This window comes from Tachyglossus aculeatus, chromosome X4 (genome assembly GCF_015852505.1).
Source record: "Tachyglossus aculeatus isolate mTacAcu1 chromosome X4, mTacAcu1.pri, whole genome shotgun sequence".
In the NCBI taxonomy this organism is placed as follows: Eukaryota; Metazoa; Chordata; class Mammalia; order Monotremata; family Tachyglossidae; genus Tachyglossus; species Tachyglossus aculeatus.
In genome coordinates, this window is record NC_052098.1 from 17,812,903 (window position 1) to 17,835,185 (window position 22,283).

Sequence of the window (22,283 nt, forward strand, 5' to 3'; positions counted from 1 at the left end):
AATGCTTGGGTGTAAGACAAAGGATTTTAAAATTAGCCTTACAGATAAGAACAAAAAAATGACCAGTCAACATTATTTTCAACCCACCTTCACTCTCATATTAAAATACAGGAAATTTTACAGATGACATAACCGAGGCCCAGAGAAGTGAAGTGACTTGCCCAAGGTCACACAGCAGACATGCGGCGGAGCCAGGATTAGAACCCAGGTCCTTCTGATTTCCAGGCCCATGCACTACCCACGAAGCCATACCTTGACCTATGTAAGCTTTCTAAAACTATGACACGGATAAACACATTGTCACCAGGACACAAACTTTTCTGATATATCTAGGTGCAATTTAAACAATTTATAGCCAAATGTACAAGGATTTCTGAACAGTGGGCATTTTGTCCATTTCTTCCATTGTTTTTCTAGACAGAAAGCCTTTGAACACATAAAAATGTGCTTCATTTAGTTGACATCATTGCAAAGGTATGAAACTCCTAAACAATGACTAGGTCCTTAGCCAATGTGACAACATATTTATTCAAAAAAAACTACACTAATGACTCATCCACTCTCAGACCAGTCACAGTCAGACCTGGAATCTATTGGTCATGCTGAAAAGATTGGGAAAACTTTAATCTGATCCTTTACACTTGGGAATAGCAAAAATTCACACATATCTGTGGTCTCCAGTTGTGGTGCATAGTTTTTAAAGCATTTAAAATAACACAGAAATGACATTATAAGTGATGATACGATACAGTGGCCCCTTTTCACAGGAATTAAGGAACAAGCACTGATCTTGCTCTGCTCTACTGTGACTCACCCTATTTGTGGTAGTGGAATGTAGGAGCATACACTCTCCTGAAGACAGACTGAGAGACAGCCTAGCCCCATCACAATTTTCACTCTCTGTGGATTGCTGTCAGATATTTAAAGCCCCTCTGGGAGCTTCTACTCCGGCTCTGAAGAGGAGCTGTCTATGCTTTTTTGTTTTTACTGTGGATGATCATACTCTCATATTCTTTTCTGATTTATTTACTTTTTTTAAAAGGACCGTTCATTTAAAAAAGGAACATATACGTGTAAAGTGTAAAACAAAGTTACTGTTATCCTCCAATCTACTACATTATTCTTTATCCTCAAGCACTTTCAAACAATAAATTGCTTTAAAATTCATTGTTTTCTGATGACTACAGAGGGAAGGGGTAGGAAAATATCATAGAGTTGGCAGATTTTCCGTGAGGTATGGGGATTTGGGGCCAGAGGCTTCAATACCTTGAACTTTTTTTCCACTGAAGTTCCCATTAAAGGATAAACTAAATTTATCATAAGATTAAGGGATTATTCCTTTACTTGCCTAAGGCATATAGTTCTGTGTACTCTGAAGGGTGGCCTAGTGGATAGAGCATGGGGACTGGAAGTCAAAAGGACCTGGGTTCTAACCCCAGCTCCACCACTTGTCTGCTGTGTGACCTTGGACAAGTCACTTCACTTCTCTCTGTTACCTCATCTGTAAAATGGGGATCAAGACTGTGAGCCTCGTGGGGGACAGGAACTGCGTCCAACTTGATTTGCGTGTATCTACCCCAACACTTAGTACAGGGCCTGGCTCAAAGTAAGCGCTGATAAAATACAACCTACTGAAAATGTGTTCAGAAGTCAGGAAACTGATTTCCCCAAGGGACGTAAGGACATGCACTGGTGATCAGGATCGGGGCTTCCCACGAAAGAGATAATTGTTCTTCCTTGTAAGTACGGGAAAGTCTATCCAAAAGGAATCTACATGGAAACTTGCCAAGAGAAAAAGAATCAGAAAAAGGTTTAAAAAGTTCAATTCAGAAAAAGGCAAGTCCAGAGAGAAGATTGGTGATCCTTGAGCTTTAATCTGTGAGTGTAAAAGAAGTATCTAAGACTCATGATCATGGAAAGCCCCAGAAGTTCAGTGGCTTTTTATGCCTATCTACTAAATTATTTTAGTATCTGCTCAATTTATACTATTGATGATGATATAAAATGTATTTAAGGAGTTCTCCCTAGGAACTCCACCTTGTGAGCCCACTGTTGGGTAGGGACTGTCTCTATATGTTGCCAATTTGTACTTCCCAAGCACTTAGTACAGTGCTCTGCACATAGTAAGCGCTCAATAAATATGATTGATGATGATGATGATCACCTTTTCTGTCATTTGCACTCCATTCTTGACCTCTTCACATGGCAGACTGGGAAGGGGAGGATGGGGAGGGAAGACAGGGAGACTCTTTCCAGACTGACTGATGGTCTGTCAACCAACAGGATTTATTGGACTGTCTTCTGTGTCCCAAAACACTGTACTAAGCATTTGGGAGAGTAAATTAGAAGTAGTAGAAATGAACACTGTCCTCAAGAAGCTTACGTTCTAATGGGAGTCAAACACTGACATGCTACAGGTAAGAGGAAGGGGGAGAGGAGAATTTCAAAGTGGTAGCAAATTTTTATCAGCTTTGGGTTCAAAAAAAAAAAAAAAACAAGAACCTGGAAAATGAATTGGCAGAAAGATTGGTCTACTTTCTACCTCTCTCCACCAAAATCCTCAAGAACTGACAACTCCCCAGCCCTAGATCCAAAAAACAACAGTTCTGGAAACCCGTAATTATTAAGTTCTCAGGTGTTTGCTGCTGTATCACCACATCATGTGATATCGGTCATGCCCGCTGAATCCATTGTTTCCCCACAGAAATAGATGTTCTTATTTACAGATTTGTTCAGTGGTAACTTTCAAATAATCCTTGCAATTGACATTTGTAATATTATTCATTAAATTGACTAAAGCCCGTTTCAAATAAGAAAAGCAATGTCTGAAATTACATCGGTGGATAAGGCTACAGCTGCATATTTTCCTCAGCACCATCATTAGGGATTTCTCCTATCAAAGGTGACTTTCACCCTATATCACCAGTCACCAGAAGTTAGTTTTAAACCTAGCTTTCTTGATCCCAGAAAATATCACCAACTATGAAAATCGCTATTACTTTCACTTCTCCATCCCTTATGTTGCACGACTTTGGAAAACTTTCTTTGTACATGCCTCACTTCCAGAGACTCTCATCCTGTTCTTTCTAGAGATGCCAACCTGCTTCCTCAAGCCTCGGGAGGGAAAAAAAAAAGGAGTAACGGGGAGAGGGGAGGAAGGAGACCGACTCATTTTCAGAAAGAAACTGCCTTCAATCCCCTCAGAGGGAGGAAGATGGGGGAACAGGCAGGAAAAAAATTGGGGAAAAAAAAACCCATCCTCAGCCCTCTTCTGGGATAGAAAGCATTACTCATCAAAAGTTCGTGGACAGAACAGACTTCTAAAACTCGGTGATTGGAGTTTTCAAACGAGACTCCGGGGGCCTGTGGGGTAGGAGAGAAGACAGGGGTGGGGGCAGGACGGTTTGGGGGAGCAGAGGAGGGGGGTTGGGGGGTTCTAACTTTGTCAATCAATCATATTTGAGCGCTTACTGTGTGCAGAGCACTGTACTAAGCGCTTGGGAAGTACAAGTTGGCAACATATAGAGACAGTCCCTACCCAACAGTGGGCTCACAGTCTAGAAGGGGGAGCCAGAGAACAAAACCAAACATATTAACAAAATAAAATAGATATGTACAAGTAAAATAAACAGAGTAATAAATATGTACATACATATATACAGGATCCAGTATCCTGTCCCCGATCCAGTTGTCTTTATTCATCATACTCCACCCCAACTTTAACTTTAGCTGGAGGGTTCCCAATAACTTCCCTCAGCACGCCCTTACCTCCAGTTTACACACACACACACACACACACACACACGTCCCAGCCCATCACCATCCTCTGTGCAAGCTAGCAAAACTCAGAGACCTACACTGGTGCACCACTGGGAGAGAGAGAGAGAGAGAGAGAGAGAGAGAGAGAGAGAGAGAGAGAGAGAGAGAGAGAGAGTGTGTGTGTGTGTGTGTGTGTGTGTGTGTTGGGGAGGGATGCGCTAAAAGAGAGGGGAACGGGTCGAGAATTAGCTTCATGTCTTTCACCCCTGGCTTCCACAGCCTCCTGGAGCCAGAGTCTGGCAGCCCACCTCTGTTTAGTTTGAAGGACTAAAGGCTAGACTGTGAGCCCACTGTTGGGTAGGGCCTGTCTCTATATGTTGCCAACTTGTACTCTCCCAAGGGCTTAGTACAGTGCTCTGCACACAGTAAGCGCTCAATAAATACGATTGATTGATTGATTGATTGAAAGAGGAGTTAGAGAACAGGGGCGTGTTGGTGGGGGGTGAGAGAAGGAGCTAAACACAATCAGTCTCTTCAAAAGGTGCGGGAGGGTGGGGAGAGCAAGCTCCGGTCCAGCCTCTACCACAAGAACTCCCAGGGGGATGGGGGTACCCCCAGAAAGCTCGCCCAAATCATGTTCAGCTTCCCTGGATTGAGGATTGCCCGCACTTCAGCCCGGCCAGCCCCACCGGGAGGCGGGGAGTGCGGTGGAAATGATGTTCTTTTTCAGCAGACTCAATCATTTCCTCCAAGTGCCCCAGCTCCGCAAGCCAGAGTGACAGGGGAGATTTTGTGTGTTTGTGCGTGTGTGTGTATGTGTACAGCTGGGAGGGAGGGCGGTAGAACGGGAGAGATGTGTTGCCCTCCGAGTCTGAACTCTGTCCCCATTTCCCCCCCACACACACCTCTAATGTGTGTTTGTGTGTGCTTTGTCAAGAGTAGTGTACAGCACCGACCTTCTGGTGCTTGTTCGAGTTGTGTGCTTCCATGATTGTGCGCATGAGTACTTGTGTGTGTGTGTGTGTGTGTGTGTGTTTTCCCTCTCCTCTCCCACAACAACAAACAAATCTGTTTTTACCCGAAAGGAAAACAAAACAAAATCGTCCGGGCTTCCTGTTGTGCAACTAAATCCTAAACGAGCGTTTCGACTGCTGGAGCTGAAAGTGAAATGTCCTCCCGGGCATCCCGTTTCCAAACGGCACACTGGCGAGTTGCTGCACTAGACCGGGAAACATCCAAGCATGGGGAATTTCTCCCAGCCCCAACCCGGTCCCCGAAAGTGCCATCCCAAGAATAGACCCACGCACACAGCATGCTGAACGGGGAGCCCCCGCACGCAGGGCAAACTATTCAAACTTCAGCCTCAACCACCACATCCACTTTGCTCCTCTCCTCCGAATAAAACCCCAAACGCACTCCAGGGGGGATCATCAGGAAAGAAACTTCCCCAGAGTTTCCCTCTGTTCCCAGTTCAATCATCAACCCGATGACAAATCCCCTGTAAAGGAGACTCGTCCCCAGCTTTCCAGACAGTATTGTTATTTCTTCATCTCCGAGCAGACTTGTCGACTCAAGTGAGTAACTGGGAAGTAAACTCCACCGCAACGTTTCACTCGGAAACCTGCGGGTGCCCTGCGTTTGTGTAGGGGTGGACGTGAGTGAGAATGAGCTTCGGACTCATGCTTTCCAGAAAAAACAGGCCGGACTAACTTCAAAAGCACAAAAGTAATTTATAGGACTGGAGCACGGAACGGGGACAGAGTCTCTTCCCGTGAGGAGACATTTTAAAAAAAACATTCTTGACATTTGTTATCATCAATCGTATTTATTGAGCGCTTACTGTGTGCAGAGCACTGTACTAAGCGCTTGGGAAGTACAAGTTGGCAACATATAGAGACAGCCCCTACCCAACAGTGGGCTCACGGTCTAACAGTCTAAAAGACACAATCAAAATGTAAACGCTAAATGACGAATGAATGGTGTGGGTGTGTGTGTGTGTGTGGATCTGGAGTATAAGGCTACTTAGAGCAGGAGCGCGTGTGTATGCAAAATGTAAATACAGTATACCGTGGCGCTATATATATATACACACACACACACACACACACATATGTATATATATCTCTCACATATAGAGGGCATTTCACATGTATACAAATATATATTCTAGCATGCCATAAAATAAGCATGTGTGTGTGTGTGTGTGAAAATTCACTTCCATGGCCAGCACGCTGCAAACACAAACACGTGCCTCTCACCCAGCCACCTTGGCCCCAAACTATGTAGCGACTACTTAAAATAACTTGGCTACCCCAAGCATAATGAATCCGTGTCCCCCAGTTACCCACCCGCTCAGCGATCACTTCTCACCAAGTCCCCCTCCGATGCTACCGCTTCGGATTCAGCCTTCGCGTCCCTCCGCGCCTCTGATCTCTTAGCAACACCTCTATCTCCCCCCCCACCACCACCACTCAACCGAGAAAGTTAAGGACATAGTTCCTCTCCGGTCGGAGAAGCCCCCCACCCACCCCTCGGAGTTGTTCCACAGCCCGGTGACAAGTGAAGTGTACTCACTTTTTCCCCCCCGAGGTTATGTTTTCCAGCCCATCCTTAGTGTACACGCAGAACAGCGCGAATTCCCCAGGGTTACGGCGGGGAAGCTCTTTGGAAATTCTGTGTCTGCACTTTTATCTGTCTCCTCGCCGCCGCCCTCCCCTTGTGGCATCCACTTACCAGGTAAGCAGGATTTCCCCAACAAAGCTCGGTGGGCATTGTCCTTCCCCCGGCGGCAGCCTCGTCTCGCCTCTCAGTGAGGATGACAGCAACTTCCAAGGGGCTGAGTTGAGAAGAGCAACTTTGGTTGCCAGCACTTCTGCAGGCTTGCAAGACTCTGCCTTGGGAAATGAAAACTCCCTTCAGGGCGGTGGAAGGGAGCAAGGAAACGCAGCAGAAGTTGGGTGGTTGTGCCTGGGTGGCTAGGACCCCCCCTTTAGTATAAAAGCGTGCTGAGGCCAAACAAAAAGTTGCTTTCCCTTTTCAGTTCATCCCTGTGTGGTCGCAGGGGAGAGTGGTCCTGAGCTGGTGGTGCGATGGCCCGTAATTGCTGCGGGGAGGTTTGTGTTGGAGGGAGAGGGTGCGGCCGGCCTGCTTGGATGGGGGTAGAGAGGGGTGCCGGCTCTAGCCGGGCTGTGTGGACGCGGCGAGTGCAAGCCACACACTGAAAGAGAAAGAGAGCAAGGGGGGAGGGACCAGGAGAGCGAGTGAGTGAGTGAGTATGTAGGAGAGAGGGCCGGCAGCCAGCAGCTTTCCCAGTGCCAGAGCCCCGGGAAGGGAGGAGGGAGAGGGGGAAGGGGGTAAAGGACTGGCAACTCCCGGACACCGGCTTGGCTCATTTAAAGCCAGAGCCAAGTCCCCCTCCCTCAGCACACCCACACCTACGAGCACTAAGAGCTCAAGTGAGCGGAAAGCGAGCGACGCCTGACAGCTGAGTGACGCCTCACTGTTTTACTTACACTTATTCGTTGGAGGGACTTTCGTGGGGGGTGGAAGACACGTCGGGGTTGTGAGGAGCCTGGTGTTCACGTGGAGGATGGGGGACGGAGGTGCGAGGGGAGCACAGCCAGATCTCCAGAAATCAAGGGAGAAAAAGTGGAAATAGATTGGAGAAACCATTGTGTGTCGGCACCTGCCTGCATACCGTGGATGAAGGCTGCTCTCTAAATGGGGAAGCAGCGTGAACTACTGGTTAGAACACGGGCCTAGGAGTCAAAAGGGCCTCGGTTCTAATTCTGGCTCTGCTAGAGGAGCAGCATGTCTAGTGGCAAGAGCCCGGGCTTGGGAGTCTGAGGTCATGGGTTCTAATCCCAGCTCTGCCACTCATTTGCTGTGTGACCTTGGGCAAGTCACTTCACTTCTCTGGGCCTCAGTTCCCTCATCTGGAAAATGGGGATTGAGACTGTGAGCCCCACGTGGGACAACCTGATTACCTTGTATTTACCCCAGAGCTTAGAACAGTGCTTGGCACTTCTAGACTGTGAGTCCACTGTTGGGTAGGGACTGTCTCTATATGTTGCCAACTTGTACTTCCCAATCACTTAGTACAGTGCTCTGCACACAGTAAGCACTCAATAAATACGACTGATTGATTGGCACATAGTAAGCGCTTAACAAATACCGTAATTATTATCTGCAAAATGGGGATTAAGACTGAGCCCCATACAGGACAGAGGCTGTGTCCCAGCTGATTTGACTGTACCTATCCCAGGGCACAGTACGGTGACTGGCACATAGTAAGCACTTAAATACCGCAATTATCATTAGGCACATTTGATGCTAAAGACACATTTTTAAAGAGTATGCAAAGGAGGGCAAACTTGGAGAGGTAAATCATAACAAGGATAAAGCCTCCACTTTTACTTGCCCGCTATACCTATGTGTGACAACTGATAATGTCTCTAGGTTTATACTATGCAGTCACTCTGTGATAGAGGAAGGAGACTTGTGAGCCCACTGTTGGGTAGGGACCATCTCTATATGTTGCCAACTTGTACTTCCCAAGCACTTAGTACAGTGCTCTGCACACAGTAAGCGCTCAATAAATATGATTGAATGAATGAATGAGACATCCTCCATTTCAGGCTAAACCAACAGAGTGACCAGAAATAAAATGTTTGCCCTTGTCAGTACGATCGCTATGTCTGTTCAAAAAATCCCAAAATTCATCACATGCCAAGGGGTAAACCTAGTTTCACTTCCCCAGCCCATTGCTCAGTCTGGTTCCACGCTGGCCCTGGGTCAACACCATGCCATGGGATCCCTGGAAGGTGACATTCTGAGGCAATGTCAGAGCTCATGTCTTACTAGGTCAAGCTTAGATCCATATATTCAAGGTGCACAGGCCGAACCGGAGCGGACCGAGACTCCTTAAACTGAGCCAGGCTTCTTAAAATAGTTAAAGGCTGAAGCGAATCTTAAGGGCAGGCTCCAGACTTGACCCACAGCCCAAGAGCTGGAGTCAGAAACAGGCTGTCCTCCAGAAGTAGAGGGCACCATGGCATTAAACCTTTGTCATATAGCAGCAAATTACTGTATAGTTCCTACTCTCTGCATATATGTACACAAACAAAAACAAAATCAGTTCACCCCAGAAATGGGTCCAGGAACAACTGATAATTTATTATTTCCTGCCAAGGACAGACCGAGCCAGTGATGAAACGAAGAGCAGTTATTTTTTCTTCTCAATGTAGTTTGAATAGTTCCAGGCGTTGTCTGGTCACCTTTAAACTCCTGCACTGGATTATTCATTCATTCAATCGTATTTATTGAGCGCTTACTGTGTGCAGAGCACTGTGCTAAGCACTTGCACTGTACTAAGAGGGCAGAGATCAAGTCTACTAACTATATTGCACCCTTCCAAGCATTTAACTTGCTTTTACAGACAATTCTCTCCTGGTCCTCCTACCTCTTTAACCACTCCTTTCCAGTCTCTTTTGCTGGCTCTCCTTCCGCTTCTCCCCTCTGTGAGTGTCCCTTAAGGATTTTGCCCATGTCACCTTCTCTTCTCACTTTATGCTCTCTTTCTTGGGAGTGCTCAGCTCAGAGTCAACACTCAAATATTACTGATTTGAACGGAAATGCAAAGAGAGGGCCCAGACTTCTTGGCTTCTGGAAAGAGCTATTCAAGCGTACATAGCCAGCTTTGGGGGGAATGAGAGGCCCATGCCAGCAACCAGGCTTTTCATATCAAGGTCACAGGAACTCAGAGGAGCTCCTCCATCCCATTCCAATACTGAGACCAAATCTCTAGCCCGTCAGAGACTAGCATAATGGGAGAGGAGACACATGGCTGAGAGAGGCCAGGCTTGATGATCCCAGCCCCAGCACAGATAGTGCTCTATTGCTAGAGGTCAGCAAAGACTTGTCCAGATAGGGAACATTTTATGGTCGCTTATATACAGTGAAAGTTATTACGGGAAGGTCGGTATTATTGTCTTGAGGGAATTAGGGTCTCAGACTTTTCTAATAAACCTTACTCTTATGACTGACCAGGCTTTTTCCATGTTTTCGAGTCATTTTTTCCTTAAGTTTTTAATAAAAATGTATACAAAAACAGTATGATAATAAATTTTAGCAATATTTTAGTTTCTCTCTCTGCTCTTTATCTCCCAGTTGGTGCAATTTTCTGCATCCAGAATGGAAATAAGTCCTCAGCCTCTCAAAAAGAGTTAATGAAAAACAAAGTATAACTAAACTCACAAAAATAAAAGTCCAGTAGTTGAAATTGCCATGCCTCTCTGATTGTGACATTAACATTTAGAGTTCTATTGCCAACTTAGCATGCTGAACTCCACTTTGACGTAAGAACTTATTTAAAAGATACCACAAGATAGCTAAGGAGCCAGATCCTCCCAATACAAATACTACTTTCCAAGATCAAGTCAGGTACTGCAAGAACTCTTTCAGGACACAAAATTGCCATTCAGTAAGTTGCTGCTTCAGGGCATGAAAAGGTTCACCAGTGCCCTGAAAGAGTTCATGCGACTTCCAAAAGCGTCCAACTTACTTGCAGAGATTGGCATACTTAGCATTCATCCAGTCATATCTGTTGAGTGCCAGCTCTGTGCAGAGCCCTGCACTGGCTTTTTGAAAGCATACAACTATGTTCACAGTCCCTGACCTTGAGACGCCTACAATCTAATGGGGGAGAAAGGCTGGCACAGATCGTATACAGAGAAGAGAGGAGCCCTGGGAGAATCTGACAGCGTAGAAATACCGCGCATGTTGGCGCAAAGAAATTACATCAAGTTCACTGAAAAACAGGATAAGCTGGGGCTGGGGTAGTGCCCTTTCCTCTACCCATCACTCCCAATTTCAGGCTTCCTTGGGCCACCACATGGGCAACATGAATCAAACATGACTGTCATTTGGTACAAATTGGAACTACAAATCTCAGCAGCCCTCAGGAACAACTGTGCATGAATGTGGCACCGCACATGCCTGCCACATTGTGCAACTTCGGCCCAGATCAACCTCCAAATTTTCAGCCCAAGCCAGGATTCTAAGAGATATTCTTGGAGAGGAGAAAATACTGTGGCTAATGATTCATCATACAGGAGACCATGGCCCAAATTAGGATAGATTTATTTCATCCTTATTTTTGGATTTCTTCCAATTTATAAGATTGATCAGACCCCGAAAATTAAATCCATTCTGGTTTATATAGCTTTTTCTTTGTCAATGGTCGAATGTGGGCAGATAATTTGTCTACCAACTCTATTATATTTTACTCTCCCAAGCGCTTAATATGGTGCTCTGCACACAATGAACACTCAAATACTATTTACTGATTTAGGGTCCCAGAAATGCACCCACTTGGGACAAAACTGTTTTAACCATTAGGAAAACAAGGGCAGCTGTCCAAAGCCAACCTTTCTTAGAGAATGGGGGAATCGTTATCCTTAAGGGGCTCCTTCCAGCCATCTGGAGGAAGGGAAAGGGGAGCATGGCACAGCGGACTCCATCCCCTACGTTGCTTCTACTGCAGCTTCCAGTGGACTAAAAGTAGTCCTGGTGCTGGGGGAAGAAAATGAGCATGCCCAGAGCCATAGGCGCATGCACACTCTAGGGAAGGCTGGAAGGAGAAACCTTCAGCCTGGAGAGTTTCGAGTAAGCCCTGATGTTAGGCTACAGTGAAAAGTTGATTAAGACCATTAATGATGACTCAGGATGAGCTCTGCAACTCGAATGAGTTAATAAAATAAAAATAATAGTAATAATGGCATTTGTTAAGTGCTTACTATGTGCAAAGCACTGCTCTAAGCGCTGGGGGGGGGATACAAGGTGATCAGGTTGTCCCACGTGGGGCTCACAGTCTTAATCCCCATTTTCCAGATGAGGTAACTGAGGCTCAGAGAAATTAAGTGACTTGCCCAAGGTCACACAGCAGACGCGTGGCGGAGCCGGGATTCGAACCCCCGACCTCTGACTCCAAAGCCCGTGCTCTTTCCACTGAGCCACGCTGAGTTGTGAGTGTCTGTGAGTTGGAGAGCGGTACGGGGAATTACCAAGTCTTCTGGGCATCAGAAGCTCTGGAGTGAAGAAATTAACTTCGCCCTTTCGTCTCTGCTCTGTCACCAACTCTTGGGAAGTATGTACTGGCAGCCTCTCAACTAGATTGAGCTGTTTCAGAGCTGGTCTCTGCCCCCTTCTGGGCTTGAATGGTGCACTCCAGAATGTTGTCAGTGCTTGTCTGCAGGAGCATGGACCAAATGGGGCCATATCAACTTCATCAGGATGGCACAAGCATTTGAAATCTCATTCCTGAAAGTTTATAATGCCACTAGGTCCCGGTTGGGGGGGTGGGGAGCATTCTAAGGACAAGATTTAGGTGTGAAATCTTATTTGCAAATGTTAGAATGAGTTGGTAACGGACCAGACGCGGAATTTCTAAAGAGATTGGTGTCAGATTGCTCCAATCCTTCCCTGCTCTTTGCTTCTGGAATTCTAGAGAGAATGAGTTTTGACAAGCTATAGTATAAGTGTACAAATATATCTGTGATGCTACTGAAGAGTGCACAGCTAACCAAAATCAGCATGTGCCAGCTTGAGTACAATTACGTAGAAACCCAATGGAAACAAATCAGTATCTGCCAAATCAAGGAACGAAACTAGATGAAGGATGGACATTTTACTTTTTGGAAAGAATTGGATATGAGTACCACACTCAACATTCAACTGTAATTACTGAGTGTTCACTGCGTGCAAAGCACTGTACTACGCGCTTGGGAGAGTACAATATAAGACACATTCCTGGCCACAAAGAGTTCACGATGGTGCTACAAGTGGATGAGGGCCCAGCTGTGTCTGCTGTTGAAGAAGATGCACAGAAATATTTTGCCCATCTGTCATAGACTGCACCCCCAACCATGATCAGCAGTTTCACCGTGCCTGTCACTGGTCACAGGGGGACCAGGAGAGATAGTGTGGATGGAACAATGCAAACCATCACCAATACTGGAAAAGCAACTCAAGCATGTTGCCCTGTCCCTCAATCTCAACTGTCTGTTGACTTCTTGCTCATGTCTTGTCTCTGGCCTAAAACTCCCTCCCACTTTATATTCATTCAATCGTATTTATTGAGCGCTTACTGTGTACAGAGCACTGTACTAAGCGCTTGGGAAGTACAAGTTGGCAACATATAGAGACGGTCCCTACCCAACAACAGGCTATATCTGACAGACCACCATTCTCCCCACCTTCAAAGCCCTACTAAAATCACACCTCCTCCAGGAAGGCTTCTCTGACTAAGTGCTCATCTTCCCATCTTATTCATTCAATCGTATTTATTGAGCGCTTACTGTGTGCAGAGCACTGTACCAAGCGCTTAGCACTGTCCTTCTGTATCATCTATGCACCCGGGTCCATAACCCCCCAACCACTTTGATACTCACTCCAACTCTACCCCACAAAGCACTTCTGAGCATATCTTATCCTCTGTTGCTTCCTCCATCTGTAACATTTTATTACCTCCTCCATTGGAGTGTAAGCTCCTGGTGGGCAGGGATCTTGTCCACCAACTGTAATACACTCTCCCAAGATCGACTGAGGGATGCCTGACCCCCCTTCTCTATCCTAAATGCAAGGCCTATGCAAGTGGGCAGCGCAAACTATTGGTCATTTAATCGTTGATGACGCTCTGGAGGATGTTTGGAGGGGGAGGGTACCTGAGCAGTCCTATTCAGGGAAATTCAGCTCAGCTGGATAGGGCTGAAAAAAAGAACCCTAAGCACTGCCTATCATGCCAAAGCAGCGTGGCCTAGTGGAAAGAGCAGGGGCCTGGAGTCATGGGGTCATGGGTTCTAATCCCAGCTCCCCCACTTGTATGCTGTGTGACCGCGGGCAAGTCACTTCACTTCTCTGGGCCTCAGTTACATCATCTGTAAAAGGGGGATTGAGCCTGTGAGCCCCATGTGGGACAGGGACTGTGGCCAACCCAGGTTGCTTGGATCCACCCCAGCGCTTAGGACAGTGTCTGGCACATAATAAGCACTTAAATAGCACAACAAGAGCCAATTCAGAAATGACTCACCATGGGACCCTCCCTGGTGGACTTTAATCTTGTTGCACTCTAACAAAAGGAAAACCAATGAAGAGAAAGAAAATAAACATAAACTGCTGGGAGACCACTGCAGCAAAAATAATCTCTGCCTGCAAGGAGTTTATCACATCTCTTTAAGGAGGCCTTCCCTGATCAATCTCTAAACCCCTCACTTTACATCCCTCCGACTGCTACTTTAGCCCTTCTTTTCCACTTATACTAGTTCTTCTGGAAGGCAGATACTAAGAGAGGATTCTCTCCTTGGAAAAGTCTTCATGAAGATCAGGCTACAGTGAGGCCGGTTTGGGACTGACAGGCCCTGAAAGCGGCAAACCTATTTAGGGCAGCAAGGATCTATGCTTATTTTGTAAACAATGCAGAAGACCATGTTGGTCACGCATCAGTCTTTTCAGCCACACTCCCACACACGGATAGGATCTCATCAGCAGCAGCAGCATCTTCAAAAAAGGAGGACAGCTATGAACATAAACAAACTTAACATTGTTTTATTCTTGGCACTCATGTGCCTTACTCAACCCCTCTGCTAATAAATGCAGCCAAATGTGCAGTCATCCCAAACTCTCTCCATACCCATAGGCAGTGCAAGTGCTTCTTATTCAAATATATTAGCTTCAGATTTCTATTCTCCTTCAAAGCCCAATACCCTTGACAGAGCATTTAGCTATGTAATTTGGAAGACGGTGGTTAGACTTTCAACAGTTATTAAATTTTAGTTCATGCTGTGTTATATTTTGGACTATGACTTCTTACAATCACACAAAATTAGTAAATTTCCATCCGATACGGCTAAGTGAACAGTAACAGTAAGTTGAGGGGGCTTATGCTTCATTCTAAGCCAATCTTCCAAATAGTTTTAAAACACTTACCAGCCTAAATCAACTCTCCCAACATTCAAAGCCTTCGGAAAAATCCCACTCCTCCATTAAGCCTTGTCTGATTACCCCCACGTACCCTGTCGTAAAAATCCATCAGCCATCTCATTATGAACTTATTTCCTGATTTCTTAGTCCAGCACACTTCATTCCTCTAATGCCACACTGTACTATGATCTCCTTGCCAACCCCTTGTCTTCATCCTCCCTCTATCCCGGAAATCCCTTCTTCTTCATATACGCCACAGAGCACCAACACCATATGCCACCAGACCACCTCCAAAGCCTTATTAAAAAGCACATTTCCTCCAAGCGACTTTCTCTGATTAAGCCATCTTTTCCCCTACTGCCTCTCCCTTCTGCATTGCCTAGGCACGCAGCGTTGCTCAGTGGAAAGAGCCCGGGCTTTGGAGTCAGAGGTCATGGGTTCAAATCCCGGCTCCACCACTTGTCAGCTGTGTGACTTTCGGCAAGTCACTTCACTTCTCTGGGCCTCAGTTCCCTCATCTGTAAAATGGGGATGAAGACTGTGAGCCCCACGTGGGACAACCTGATTACCTTGTATCCACCCCAGTGCTCAGAACAGTGCTTGGCACATAGTAAGCACTTGACAAATACCAACATTATTATTATTATTATTATTATTATTATACCCTTGAAGACTTGATATTCACCCCACAACACTTAGGCACAGATTTGCAATTTATTTATTCTAACGTCTGCCTCTTTTTCTAGACTGTGAGCTCCTTGTGGGCAAGGAGCATGTCTACCAACTCTACTGAATTGTACTCTCCTAAGAACTTAGTAGGTGTTCAAAAGAATACCATTGACTGATTGATTCTCCTTTCCCCCTTTCAATGGTACATTTAGTTCATTTTTTTTATTTTGACTACTCCATTTGTAAATATTTTTATGTCTGTCTTCCTGTTAGGGTATAAGCTCTTTATGGGTGCTTCATACATACTACTACTTCCACTATAATAATAATAATGGCATTTGTTAAGCGCTTACTATGTACAAAGCACTGTTCTAAGCACTGGGGGGGGAAATACAAGGTGATCAGGTTGTCCCACGTGGGGCTCACAGTCTTCATCCCCATTTTACAGATGCGGTAACTGAGGCTCAGAGAAGTTAAGCGACTTTCCCAAGGTCACACAGCAGACATGTGGCAGAGACAGGATTAGAACCCATGACCTCTGACTCCCAAGCCCAATCTCTTTCCACTGAGCCAAGCTGCTTCACGCCACACTATTATTACTAGCAGCCAATCCCACCAAACCAATTCGAGAACTGGAGCAGGCAAAAACTTGGTCTAGACTGCCCTGGCCACCTAGAACACACTATAAATATCTGTCTTTGTTTTATGAAGATAACACTATTAGTAATGAAAGCCTGCCTCGCCACTGACCCCTCACCCACATCCTGCCTCTGGCCCGTATCACCCTCCCTCTTCAAATCAGACAGACAATTGCTCTTTCCCCCTTCAAAGCCTTATTGAAGGTGTATCTCCTCCGGGAGGCCTTCCCTGACTAAGCCCCTCCTTTCCTCTTCTCCCACTCCCTTCTCCATCACCCTGACTTGCTCCCTTTTTCTTCCCTCCTCCCAGGCCGACAACACTTATGTACCTATCTGTAATTTATTTACTTATATTAATGTCTGTCTCCCCACCCCAGCTCATTGTGGGCAGGGAATCTATCACATTGTACTCTTCCAAGCGCTTAGTACAGTGCTCCGCACAAAGTGCTCAACAAATAAGATTGAACGAATGAATGAAACCATGTGAACAAGTATGGCCAAAAAGTCCCAAGTGTAATTTATAATCCATTCCCCACTGACCATGATGATGCTGCCTTTTGCAGTGCCAGTCACAATTTTCAAATCCATCACTTGGCATCCTGATCTTCCCCAACCCCCTGTTCTTTGAAAACAATCCTTTCCTGATTGGCATGCACCAAGTCGATCTGCCAGCTGCAGTTAACAGTCACAGTCTCTACCACACCATTGGAATACTTGACAATTGATTTTACATTCTCTCCATACTTCAGTTGCTGAAGCTTTTGTTTTGCTCTTCCTGACTGTATGTGCTCTCCATTACAGTTCACCATTCAGCAGGTACTTGGGTACCATCCATTTTCCTGCCATATCTCCACCCAATAAAGGTTTGCTGCAAGGAGAACTGCCTCAATACTGGTGAACTGACCAGTCCAGGAACTCACTGTTGGTGATCTTAATCTTGCCATTTGATGCTAAGTAATGATAAAACTGCTTGAGAGACCAGAAGGGCTTTCTGTGGCACATTATATAAACAACCACATAAAAGGTTGAATTTTGCCACATTCTTGTGGACTTTCAGTTTAGAATGAAGTTTGGTGTCCTGTTGCCTCCATACTTTGTCAATTTCCCAAAGAACACGGGGGTCTTCTGGATTCGGCGTTCTACTTCTTTGTCTCGCTATGCATTATCGAATAGTGTAATATCTAGGTAGGGGACTTTGGTGACATTATGTTCTTGATCAGGAGAATTTGGTGACATTATGTTCTTGACTGACGGAATCTTTGGTTATGAAGTGAGATTCTCAAATGCAGACTGGTGCATAGCCTCGGTCTTATTCAGCATTTTGTCAGTCCATACATAATCAATTGCCTGCAAGTTTTCTTGACCGTGTGCTTACAAGGCAGAGGTATCAGCATGCAGTAGATTCTGTATAACCGACTCCAAGGCTTTTGATGACACTCATAGCCTATTGTGTTGAAAGAGTTTCCCAGTGGATCAAAAGCTTATTCTGACACCGTTCCTGACCCTCTGGAATAACAAGAAAATCCTGATGAGCCATTGCCCATATGGGCCAATTTGGGCTGCATCCATGGCCATGAGGGAAGAAACAAAAGGAATGGAACTACTGACTTTTCACAGGCTCTTGATAGCTTCGAAGACTCAAAGGAGCTGTGTATAACTGGCAGTCGGAAGTAGAGGAGCTTCAATTCCTCAAGCCTTCATGCCAAGAACTTAAAGATTTCCCAAAAAGTTTTTCAGAGCCAAATTTCCCCGGTTCTTAATATAAGCTGAGTTGAACAGGTCTGGACCTACTCCTCAGCCAGGCTTTAGCACAATAGTAATCAATCAGTGAAATTTATTGAGCACCCACTGAGTGTTAAGCACTGTAATAAGCCCTTGGGAGACTATAACAGTAGGAAGAAGCATGTTATCTGCCCTTAAGGATTTACAACCTAATGGAGGAGACAGGCAAAAATGAAATAGAAATAGAGAAACCCAGAAGAACAACGACTGTGAACCAGGAAACAGAAAAACACGTCCTTGAGAAAACAGCTGAAATATATAAATAAAAATACATGATACGTACATGAGTTCTGAGAATAGGACCAAAGTACGCAAGTGCTAGGGGTGGGTGTTGATGTTGAGAATTAACTGGGAAGGCTTCCTGAAGGAATAGTATTGAAGAAAGCATAAGACAAGTCTCCCAAAATTCTGACACGATCAACCATACTGTTGAGGAATAGTCTTAGAATCTCAATGAACTTTTCAGGACAGGCAAATAAATATATCTGTAAGTTGCCAGGATCCTTGTCCGCTAATGTCAAATGCTTTGGTTTGGGCTAAGAATATTTTTTTTCCATTTATCATGCTTTGAAGATCATAAAAGCTTGGGACGTTTTGGTCTGAAGACACATTGCATTTCAGGGAAGACATGGTAAACGTTCTTCAATAACCTGGCTAGTAACGTGCTGGCAGTGGACAGTAGTAAAATATTCCAGGGGCTTCTAGAATCATCTCTCTCCCCTTCCTTTTTCAAGGGTGATGATTATGGTAGAATCTTTTAAGTCCTATGGTCCTTCTTAAGTGATCCATACCCAAGCGCTCAGTACAGTGCTCTGCACACAATAAGCGCTCAATACAATTGATTGATTGATGTACTGATGTCAGTGTGGGCTTTGGCAAATTCAAACTTCAATTTTGTAAGCGAAAGGGGACAAATGGAGTTGGCAAGCTTTCTGAAGTCCCTAGTTTATCTGTATAGCACCAAATCATACCCAAAGTTGTGGGTGCCGCCACACCTGTGACTTCGAGCATATTCCCTAAACTCTCTTTGCCTCATTTTCCCCACTCTAAACCTCTGTCACATTTCTATTCATGGCATATTCCACCACAAAGTGGAGATTACAATACAGTACTTGCTACCTATTTCTTGGACTGGTGGTAAGGATAAGAAAAACACCTGCAGAAAACTGAAAAATGGAAACAGGATGGGGTTGTTTTCTTTGCTCTCCAGCAATGCTAAGTGAAGCACTGATTGACTTCCACTACTCCGCTGATGGTGGTCACCTCAAGCACTTGGATACTCACTCTGTCCCCAGCCCCGCAGCACTTATGTGCATATTCTTACATTCTACCCCTTCTGGTAACGGTAATCTATTTTAGTGTCTACCTCCTCCTCTAGACTGTAAGCTCCTTGAGATCAGGGATCATGTCTACCAACTCTATTGTACCGTACTCTCTCTCCCAAGTGCTTAATACATTGCTCTGCACAAAGTAAACACCTGAGGCCTAGTGGAAAGAGCACGGACCTGGGTTCTAATACCGACTCTGCCAATTACTTGCTGTATGACTCTGGGAAAGTCACTTAACATCTCTGTGCCTCAGGTTCCTCAACTGTAAAATGCGGAGTAAGACCGTGAGCCCCATGTGGGATAGAGACTGTGTCCAACCTGACAAACATGCATCTATCCCAGCACTTAATGCTTAAAACACAGTAAGTGCTTAGCCAATACCAGTAAAACAAGAAGTAAAATTTTAAAGTACCATTGATTGATTGAAAAGTCAATATGGGCCAGGCCAGTCGATCAGTAAGCTTGGTCAAATCCTTACTGGGTAACAAGGACCCGGTTCAGGGCCCTACAGCTTCCAACAAATACTGAACTTGCTGAGTAGTGAAGAAGGGAATCTAAGTCAGGCAAACTAAAATTGGAATGATCCATTTCCATGCTGTACTCCTGACCATTGGCTGTAAGACACTCAATCAGCTCTCTCCCCACTACTTATTCTTTCTCCTCTCCCAACATATCACAGCTCATATGCTTTGTTCCCCTATCAAACCATCAGTTAATGGCTTGAGGGCTTACTTTAAGCAGAACCTCATACTAAGCACTTGGGAAAGGGCAATACAGTAGAGTTGGCAGATGTGATCCCTGACCTCAAGGAGCTTTTAGTCCCCTAAAGCCAACCTACTCACTGTGCCCATCCTCACCTCCCTCACTGCCGACCTCTTAGTCTCCCTTCTGCCTAGAAGATAATAATGATGATAATAACAATAACAACTGTGGTATTTTTAAGCGCTTACTATGTGCCGGGCACTGTTCTAAGCGATGGGGTAGGTACAAGCAAATCGGGTTGGGCAGAGTCCCTGTCCCACATGAGGTTCAGAATCTTAACCCCCATTTTACAGATGAGGTAACTGAGGCTTAGAGAAGTTAGGTGATTTGCCCAAGGTCACACAGCAGACACAAGGCGGAGGCAGAATTAGAACCCAGATTCTTCTGAATCCCAGACTCATGCTCTATCCACTAGGCCACAGTCCCTCCCACTTTGGGCAGATTTCTGTTCTCCCCATATTCAAAGCTCTTCTGAAATTCCACCTCCTCCAGGAGACTTTCCTGATTAATTTCTCATCTCCCCCACCCTGTTTCCCCCAATGCAATCACTTCAGCACTGCCACATCATCTAAGCACTTGGGGTTTTGCTGCTTATGAAGTACCTTTAACCTTTCATTCATTCAATCATATTTATTGAGCACTTACAGTGTGCAGAGCACTATACTAAGCGCTTGGGAAGTACAAGTCGGCAACATATAGAAACAGTCCCTACCCAACAACGGGCTCACAGTCTTCTGCACACCTGTAGTTTATTTTAGTGTCTTTCTCATGAACTGGTAAACTCCTTGAGAGCAGCAATCATATCTACTCTCCCCAAGCACTTAGCACAATGCTTTGCACAGAGTTAGCACTCAACAAATACGATTGATTGATTGTGCAGTTACTGCAGCTGTATTTGTTGGACTCGGCCATGAGGAGCCCAAATCCATGCTTCTCTACCCACCGTGCCCTATTGCCTGTTTTTATTATCTGAATTTGCCCTATATTTTTATATTGTTTCAGTGTTCTTATTTCATTTCTCCTTATGCGTCTGTCATCAGTCCCCTCTCCCCACTTATACTCTCCCCATGAGGGCCAGGGACCATTTCTAATTCTCACCTGCGGATTCTTTCCCATCCTTTAGTACAGAGCTTTGCATACAGTAAGCACTCAATAAATACCATTACTACCCCTTCTAGACTGTGAGCCCACTGTTGGGTAGGGACCGTCTCTATATGTTGCCAACTTGTACTTCCCAAGCGCTTAGTACGGTGCTCTGCACACAGTAAGCACTCCATAAATATGATTGATTCCAACACATTAGTTAGTATAACTAATTAGTAGTTATTAGTACTAGCCATTATTAGTGAAATGTAATAATAACAATGGCCAATAACAGTAATAATGTTAACAATGGCCAATAACAGTAATAATGTTAGCCAATTAAAAGTAAAAGCTGGGCAGAGTAAGCTTCAAGGGATATTCTTCTTTTAACGATTCAGGTTCCTCCTTCAGATAAATGATTCAACCTCTTGGGTCAGATATGATGACCTGTTCTCATAACTCAGGACCTTTCCACTTACTGTCCTATAAGAGAAACCAAAAGAGAGCTCTGGCTTTATTAGGAAATATAAGAATGTCCAATATTGTCCAATGTGCAATACTGAAAATCAGTGGGGCTTGGGAGTCAGAAGGATATGGGTTCTAATCGTGACTCCACCACCTGTCTGCTGTGTGACCTTGGGCAAATCACTTCACCTCAGTTCTCTAATCTGTAAAATGTAGATTAAGACTTTGAGCCCCATGTGGGACATGGACTGTGTCCAACCTGATTATCTTGTATCTATCCCAATGCTTAGAACAGTGCTTGAATACATAGTAAGCACTTAAATACCTTCCAAAAAAAAGAATTGCATCTCAACATTGCTTTTTCACAGACCCATTTCAAATAACCTCAGGAACCATCTGGACTGCAGTCATTGGAAGAAAAAAAGCAATGTATATATAAGAAAGCTACCTTGATGCCTGTGAGGCTCTATTATTGGTTTGCCTGATTGGGTTTCATTTTCTTCTCCCTTGGAAAGCTAGAATCTTGCCTTCGATTTAGTCGTGGGCTACTGGAGCCAACCGCTTAGATGTTGTTCCGCCTTCTGCATCTTCAGCAGCCTGACATTTGAGATTCTGTTTATAAGCTCAATTTTGGGGTGTCAGCCTAAGAAGAAGAGACGGAAAGTTCACTGTGTTTCAGATTTCAATTGCATTTACTGTACAGTATTTAGGCATTAGTAAAATTGGCTATTAAAATGAAATTCTTCTTTTGAACTGCTTGCTCAGCAGACTGCATAGATCTATGTTCTTCTTTCCATTACCATTTTTGGTTCTTCCATCA

General features: G+C 44.9%; 1 protein-coding gene across 1 annotated transcript in view; it reads right to left on the bottom strand.

Moving 5' to 3' along the window:
• Window positions 1-22,060, bottom strand: part of GLIS3 (GLIS family zinc finger 3) — a 478,530-nt gene extending 456,470 nt beyond the window's left edge. Inside the window, exons 1-3 of the mRNA XM_038769989.1 lie at window positions 21,912-22,060; window positions 7,272-7,384; window positions 6,493-6,649 (exon numbers count right to left, since the gene is read on the bottom strand). The gene's annotated coding sequence lies outside the window, so the exon portion shown is untranslated. The remainder of the gene's footprint in view (window positions 1-6,492; window positions 6,650-7,271; window positions 7,385-21,911) is intronic.
• Between the last annotated feature and the right edge of the window lie 223 nt (window positions 22,061-22,283).